At 44.1% G+C, this 8,781-nt stretch overlaps 2 pseudogenes across 1 annotated transcript in view; one reads left to right on the forward strand and one right to left on the reverse strand.

Moving 5' to 3' along the window:
* The window catches only part of LOC108306882, a 15,287-nt pseudogene that overhangs the window by 6,178 nt on the left and 328 nt on the right, over nucleotides 1-8,781 (reverse strand). The gene's annotated exons all lie outside the window — the stretch shown is intronic.
* LOC119471820 lies at nucleotides 2,746-2,841 on the forward strand (annotated as a pseudogene).

Genomic DNA, 8,781 nt, shown 5'->3' on the forward strand with positions numbered 1-8,781 from the left:
AAAAAAAAAATTGCCAGGCACAGTGACAGGCACCTGTAATCCCAGCTACTCGGGAGCCTAAGGCAAGAGAATCGCTTGAACCCAGGGGCAGAGGTTGCAGTGAACTGAGATTATGCCATGCACTCCAGCCTGGGTGACAGAGGGAGACTCCATCTCAAAATAAATAAATAAATAAATATAATTTTTAAAAAGAAAAAATATTCATGTCATAGTGTTTATCAGAAACTAAAAGGAAATACATGCCTTGTGATCTTAGTTTTGTTACATTAAAATAAACATCTTGGTGCAGAAGCAAAAGATTACACACAAAACTCTAATACTGGTTACTTCTAGATAGTAGTTGGGATTCTTCTTTTTCTTTTCTTGTTTTCTTTTTTCTTTTCTTTTTTTTCTTTTTTTTTTTTGAGACAGTCTCACTCTGTCGCCTAGGCTGGAGTGCAGTGGTGTGATCTCGGCTAACTGCAACCTCCTTCGACTGGGTTCAAGCAATTCTCCTGTCTCAGCCTCCCCAGTAAATGGAACTACAGGCACCCACCATCACACCCAGCTAATTTTTGTATTTTTAGTAGAGATGGGTTTCACCATGTTGGCAGCCTGGCCTCGAACTCCTGACCTCAGGTGACCCACCCACCTTGGCCTCCCAAATTGCTGGGATTAAAGGCATGAGCTACCATGCCCAGCTGGATATTATTTCTAAAATGTTTTTTTAAAAAATGAAAGTTTTTATGATAGCTGTATATTGCTTTCGTGAAGAAGAAAGTCACAGGATCTATTTTTAAATCTTTGCAAAATGAAATGAAAAAATTATTTAATATCCATTAAGTGATATGTGACATTAGTCTAGTCTTCTCCATTAAAGTAATCAGTGGCGTTCTGCAAGACCTCAAACCACTTAGGCAGAAAAACGTCTGATGGAACACTGGCGAGTTCCTGTGCTTCACAGCGGAAGAGTGAACTGTGTGGGCTTTGATCTATTAGTTCACTGTAGAAAATGCTGTGTTCCCTGGGGAATGTCTGGGCTGGTGAGAAAGGGTCTGTGCTTTGGGTCAAAAGCCACCACAGTAGTGACCCTGCTTGCCCCCACAATGGAAAAGTGCTTTCTGTAGTCTGAAATGAAGAGTGCCCTGTGCATCTCTCCTTAATGGGCTCCGAAAGCCCAGGCTTCAGGAGTTGACAGCATCCACAACACTAACCTTAAGAAATGGTCACAGTCAGAGATACGTAAGCTCTCTATCAGTGGAGACTGTGTGGGTGTTTTGGGGGCAACATGGGTTTGGACACTCATCCAGGGGCAGCCAACCCCTCGCAGTGCCTCGTGACATGCTGTCACTCATTTCTTTGGTGACCCAGAACTTTCTATGTGGAGCTGGTGTTAATTTTCTTCTCATTTTCACACCTAACTCTCAAATTCCTGGATGCTCCCAACGCTAATATTGGACACTTTTTTAATTCAATCAGCACTTCCAGAGCCTGTCCACAAGTGATTGTTCTAGAGTCTGAGAATAAAAAGAGGCTGGGTGTGGTGGCTCACACCCCCAATCCTAGCACTTTGGGAGGCAGGCAGATCACTTGAGTTCAGAAGTTCAAAACCATCCTGGCCAACATGGTGAAACCTCCTCTGTACTAAAAATGCAAAAAATTAGCCTGGCATGGTGGTGGACACTTGTAATCCCAGGTACTTGGGAGGCTGAGACAGGAGAATGGCTTGAACCCGGGAGGTGGAGGTTGCAGTGAGCTGAGATCGTGCCATTGCACTCCAGCCTGGGCAACAGAGTGAGACTCCTTCTTAAAAAAAAGATGAATACTATACTGTCCAGGGAAAGGACATAACAATCTCAACTTATTATTTTTCCCATACTGGGGATGAGAAAATGGAGACTGACAAAGGCAAAGTTATTGCTCAAGATTATGCATGTAAGAGGTGGTGGGGAGGCAGGCACGGTGGCCCACACCTGTAATCCCAGCACTTTGGGAGGCTGAGGCAGGCAGATCATGAGGTCAAGAGTTCAAGACCAACCTGGCTAACATGGTGAAACCTCGTCTCTGCTAAGAATACAAAAATTAGTCGGGCGTGGTGGTGTGTGCCTATAATCCCAGCTACTCGGGAGGCTGAGGCAGGAGAATCACTTGAACCTGTGAGGCAGAGGTTGCAGTGAGCTGAGATTGCACCACTGCACTCCAGCCTGGGCAACAGAGCAAGACTCTGTCTTGGGGAAAAAAAATAAAAAGAGGTGGGGGAGGTAGGGTTGATAGTCAGGCTTATCTGACTTCTGCATGTGATACTGCAGGAGACAGCAAGGCAGCCTGCCAGAGACTTAAGGAGCTTTGCAGAGTCCACTAAACTGAGAAATGAGGAGAAAGGGAGTCTAAGGAAATAAACTGTGTATTCACTATTTTATTTGATTTCTTATTGTAGTCATGCACAGTGGCTCATACATGTAATCCAACACTTTGGGAGGCCAAGGCCAGAGGATCACTTGGGGCCAGGAGTTCAAGACTAGGCAGTCAACATAGCAAGACCCTGTCTCTACAAAAAGAATAATAATAAAAAAAAATTAGCTGAGCATGATGGTGAGTGTCTGTAGTCCCTGCTACGTTGGAACCTGAGGCAGATTTCTTGAGCCCAAAAGTTTAAGGTTACAGTGAGCTGTGATTGCACCATTGCACTACAGCCTGGGCAACTGAGCAAGACCCTGTCTCAAAAAAAAAAAAAAAAAAAAGGAAAAAAAGAAAATGCTATTACGAGCTCTCTTTGAGAGCACATATACTAAAACTGGAAAGATACAGAGAAGTATGACCCCCACACAAGGATGACATGAAAATTCATGAAGTGTTATTCTTCAAAGAGCTAAAAGCAGAACTACCATCGACCCAGCAATCCCATTACTGGGTATATACCCAGAGGAATATACCATAAAGACACAGGCATGCAAATGTTCAATGCAGCACTGTTCACAATTGCAAAGACATGGAATCAGCATAAATGCCCATCAGCGGCAGATGGAGAAATAAAATGTGATGCATATATACAAATAAATACCAGGCAGCCATAGAAAGCATGAGATCATGTCTTTTGTGGAAATGTGGATGGAGCTGGTGGCTAGTGTCCTCAGCAAACTAGCAGAGAAACAGAAAACCAAATACTGCATGTTCTTGCTTATAGGTAGGGCTAAATGATAAGAACGTATGAACAAACACAAAGAAGAAAACAATAGAAGCGGGGTCTACTTGACGGTGGAGAGTGGGAGGAGGGAGGAGAGCAGAAAAAAATGACTATTGGGTCCTGGGCTTAACACCTGGGTGATGAGCCTGCAGGGCACCCTCCATGACACAGGTTTACCTGTGTAACAAACCTTCACATGCACCACAAACCTACAAGTTAAAAGGAAATGTAAAAACAGACAATACACCAAAAAGAAAATGGCAAAAAAAAAAAAAAAGAAAGAAAATATTGTCACAATCACCATGTAGCTCCCACCGGCCAACCCTGCATTAGGCATTTATTTGAGCAAAGTGCTAGAGGGTAGAGATACAGTGATGAGCAAAAAATGAAATTCACTGTAATGAGTAGTTATAAGACCTTAAAATCTTGTGTTTAACTTAGGTAGCTATGGTCGGCAGAATAACGGCCCCCATTATTCTGAAACATGTGAAACATGTTCACATCCTCATTCCCAAAGCTTGCCGATATATTACAATACGAGGTAAGGGGGAAACGGAGTCCAAGATGGAATTAGGAATGCTAATCTGGCCAGGTACAGTAGCTCATGCTCATAATTTCAGAATTTGGAAGGCTGAGGTGGGAGGATCACTTGAGCCCAGGAGTTCGAGACCAGCCTGGGCAACATAGTGAGACCCCCATCTCTAAAAAATAAATTAAAATAGGAATGCTAATCTGCTGACCTAAAATAGGGAAATGATCCTGGATTATCTGGCTGTGCTCAATGTAGTCACAAGGATTCTTAAATGAGGAAGAATCAGGAGAGTCAGGGAAGGGAATGAGACCATAGAAGCAGGTTGGAGCAATACGATTTCTGTCTTGAAGATGTTAGAGGCCACAAGCCAAGGAATGCAGGCAGCCTCTGGAAACTGGAACCGACAAGAAAACAGACTTTCTGTCCAGGCACGGTGGCTCACACCTATAAACTCAACACTTTGGGAGGCTGAGGTGGGTGGGTCATGAGGTTAGGAGTTTGAGACCAGCCTGACCAACATGGTGAAACCCGTCTCTACGAAAAATACAAAAATTAGCCGGGCATGGTGGTGCATGCCTGTAATCCCAGCTACTCGGGAGGCTGAGGCAGGAGAATCACTTGAACCCTGGAGGCGGAGGTTGTGGTGAGCTGAGATCGAACCATTGCACTCCAGAAAAGAAAAAAAGAAAACAGACTTTCCCCTAGAGCCTCCCACAGGGGCACAGCCCCACTGACACCTTGATTTTAGCCTAGTGGGGATCACTGAGACTTCTGATCTCCAGAACTGTAAAAGAATATGTATTGTCTTAAGCTGCTAATTTGGAGTGATCTGTCCAGCAGACATAGGACAATAGCACAGTGGGAGGTCTTGGAGGTCTTCCATCAGGCAGTGGCTCTTGAACGAAATCTGAAGGAATTAGGAGGGAAGGGCCCAACACATTTGGCAGGTAAGGTTGGCATAGATGGAGGAGGTATGTCCTAGGACAGAAGTGGGCGAGCTCTGTAGGTTTCCAAGCAGGCAGGGCCAGGTAGGCCACATTCAGTATATAGATTCTTCTTTATTTTTCTAGAGACCAAGTCTTGTATTGCCCAGGTTGATCTTAAAATCTTGGCATCAAGCGATCCTCTTGCCTCAGCCTCCCGAAGTGCTATGATTACAGGAATGAGCCAGCACACCTGGCCATTCCTCCTCAAAGCAACAGGAAGCTGGGCATGATGACGTACACCTGTAATCCCGGCTACTCAGGAGAGTGAGGCAGAAGAGCCTAGGAGTTCAAGACCAGCCTGAGCAACATAGCAAGACTTTATCTCAAAAAAAAAAAAAAAAAAAAAAATTTCAATTTAAAAACAAATAAAAGCAATGGGAATCCACTGAAGGACTTAATTTCGAGGATGGCATCAGCAAAATTTTGCTGAATAAAATTGTTAATTTCAGATTAATCCCCTACCTCACTACACCTAATTTATCTCACACAGTATGCAAATTAATATTAACCCGAGACAATTAAAAAGGCCAACGGACTTGGGATATGTCACTGATAAATTCCTAACTACAAATTATTTGCACATTATCCCCAGACATTCTCTCCTCCCATAAAAATGAGTAGTTAAAAGTTGACCCTAGCCAGGCACTGTGGCTCATGCCTCTAATTCCAGCACTTTGGGAGGCTGAGGCAGGCAGATCACCTGAGGTTGGGAGTTCAATACCAACCTGACCAACATGGAGAAATCTGCCTGTACTAAAAATACAAAATTAGCCAGGCTTGGTGGCACATGCCTGTAATCCCAGCTACCCGGGAAGCTGAGGCAGGAGAATCGCTTGAACCCGGGAGCTGGAAGCTGTGGTGAGCTGAGATGGCGCCACTGCACTCCAGCCTGGGCAACAAGAGCAAAATTCCGTCTCAAAAAAAAAAAAAAAAAAAAGTTGACACTAATACCAAGAAAAGTCTGGTTGATACTTTGTTTCAAATGGTTGAGATTAATAAACATAGTAACACAAGATTTGCTTTCACAGTAAAATTGAGTTAAAAGGAATACACAGGCCAGGAATTTTCTGTTGACCATCAAGTGTGGTGTGACATCTAGTGGCCAAAGTTACCAATTTTCTTTCTTTCTTCTTGGTTTAATTTAAACACACTAGATACAATGTACCTTGAGGCCAGTAAACATCCAGCAACCACTATGTGTTAAAAGTTAAATTGACTGTAGGGAGATTCAAATGAAAAATGTGCTGCCTCTGTTTCCCTTGGAGCTTGCAGACTCAGTAGAGGATGGAAAGACAAGTAGACAAGTATGTAGATAGACAGATTTTTTTTGAGACAAAGTCTCCCTCTTGTCCCCCAGGCTGGAGTGTAATGGCACCATCTCGGCTCACTGCAACCTTTACCTCCCAGCTTCAAGCGATTCTCCTGCCTCAATCTCCCAAGTAGCTGGGATTATAGGCTCGAGCCACCACGCCTGGCTAATTTTTGTATTATCAGTAGAGACGGGTTTTCACCATGTTGGCCAAGCTGGTCTCGAACTCCTGACCTAAGGTGATCTGCCTGCCTCTACTTCCCAGCATGCTGGAAATATAGGTGTGAGCCACCATGCCCAGCCAAGTATTTAGATATTCTTTTGCGTGTGTGTGTGTGTGTGTGTGTGTGTGTGTGTGTGTGTGTGAGAGAGAGAGAGAGACAGAGTGTCATTCTATCACCCAGGCTGGAGTGCAATCTCAGCTGACTGCAACCTCTGCCTCCCGGGTTCAAGTGATTCTCCTGCCTCAGCCTCCTGAGTAGCTGGGACACCATGCCTGGCTAATTTTTGTATTATTAACAGAGACAGGGTTTCACCATGTTGGTCAGGCCGGTCTCCATCTCCTGACCTCATGATCCGCCCACCTTGGCCTCCCAAAGTGCTGGGATTACAGAAGTGCACCACTGCTCCGGTCCATATTGGGCAGATGATTGTAGCTCTTGTTATGACTATTTTTCCACCCTGTAGCAGGTGTTAGGCAACCAAATGGAAATGAGGGATCCCTGGGCTGGAGACAGACATTTGAGATCCATCAGTGAACAGGTTACTGCTCAGACTTAAGTGTGGAGGATGCACAGGAATGCTTAGCACTGTGACTGGTGCTGCCATGAAGCAGCCTCTACTTCTCTACTGTGAAAAATCATCCAATCAAAAGTGTCAAACGCTGTGATTGCAGGAGAACCCATGGGAGAGTTCCAAGGAATGCTGTAGGGAAACGCCTGGGCTTGATGAAATAACGGTGTTAAATCACAGATGCAGGCAAATTCACGTTGTATTACAGCTGAATTTTGTAAACTTCTGGTGTTTCTAATATTCTAAATTGGGTTCCTTTGGGGAAATTGTTCATCTTGGAGGTGCCTGTCCAACTGGTTGAAAGACAAAAATACCTCCTCTCAGAAATTCTGTGGAGATCAGCTGAGTTGTCTCAAAAACATTATCATTACTTATCTATCATCTATTTATCTGTCTATCTGTCTATCTATCTATCTATCTATCTATCTATCTATCTATTTTGAGACGGAGTCTCACTCTGTCATCCAGAACGGAGTGCAGTGGTGTGATCGAGGCTCACTGCAACCTCCACCTCCCGTGTTGAATCAATTCTCCTGCCTCAGCCTCCCGAGTAGCTGGGATTACAGACGAGCGCCACCATGCCGGGCTCATTTTTTGTATTTTTAGTAGAGACAGGGCTTCACCATGTTAGCCAGGGTGATCTCAATCTCCTGACCTCGTGATCCACCCACCTCGGCCTCCCAAAATGCTGGGATTACAGGCGTGAGCCACCACACCAGGTTCAAAAATTTGAAAATAAATAAGAACTATATAGAATTAATTCTATCACATGGAATGCCAAATTTTAGTCTGGGAAATGTAACAGAAGTGTTTCATTTTGTAACAGATTTTTGTTTTGAATTTTTACCAATTTGGGAGAAATTTTTAAATGTATTAACTTTAGTTAATGTTTAGAATTTCATTATCAGTAACTGAGAATGGAGCATTCCTGTCAATGTTGTTAAAACCACAGTCAGGAAATTTGTTCAATGTGATTATTTGTCACTTGGTCAACTTGCAGAGTTGGCTCCCAAACTGATTTGCAGTAACTCAATGTAGCCAACATGAAGGACAGCAGAGGGCAGCAAAGAGTCAATGGCCTTGGGAAGGGAGCGGGCACATTTTACCCATTGTGAGCATGTGCAAGGGGCAGGTTCGTCTTCGTATACCTCAGTACTATTTTTTATTTATTTTATTTTATTTTATTTTATATTTTTGGTAAGTGCATGGCCCTATCACATTTGAAGGTAGTTCAGATTTTTAACCTATGGTATCAGTTCAGGCTGGGTGCAATGGCTCATGCCTGTAATCCCGACACTTTGGGAGGCCCAGGCAGGTGGATCACTCGAGGTCAGGAGTTCGAGACCAGCCTGGCCAATATGGTAAAACTCCATCTCTACTAAAAATACAAAAATTAGCCAGGCGTGGCAGCATGCGCCTGTAGTCTCAGCTATTAGAGAGGCTGAGACAGGAGAAATGCTTGAACCCAGGAGGCGGAGGTTACAGTAAGCCACGATCGTGCCACTGCACTCCAGCCTGGTGACAGAGCAAGTGGGCAACAGAGCAAAACTCTTTAAAAAAAAAAAAATCAATCCGAAGTAGATTGTGTTAGTAATTTTATTCACTAAAAATCTATATACCAAAACTAAGGTTTTTTTGGTTTTAGGTTTTTGGTTTTAATTTATTCCAGCTTCTCCAAAGCAGAAAAAGCTAAGGTTTTAAAGAGAGAGATTTGGCTGGGGGTGGTGGCTCACACCTGTAATCCCAGCACTTTGGGAGGCTGAGGTGGGTGTATCACAAGGTCAGGGGTTTGAGACCAGCCTGGTCAATATGATGAAACCCCGTCTCTACTAAAAATACAAAAATTAGCCAGGCCTGGTGGCAGGCACATGCCTGTAGTCTCAGCTACTCGGGAGGCTGAGGCAGGAGAATCACTTTAACCCAGGAGGCGGAGGTTGCAGCGAGCTGAGATTGGGCCACTGCACTCCAGCCTAGATGACAGAGGGGGAGTCCATCTCAA

This window comes from Cebus imitator, unplaced genomic scaffold (genome assembly GCF_001604975.1).
Source record: "Cebus imitator isolate Cc_AM_T3 unplaced genomic scaffold, Cebus_imitator-1.0 Scaffold75, whole genome shotgun sequence".
NCBI classification, from domain to species: Eukaryota; Metazoa; Chordata; class Mammalia; order Primates; family Cebidae; genus Cebus; species Cebus imitator.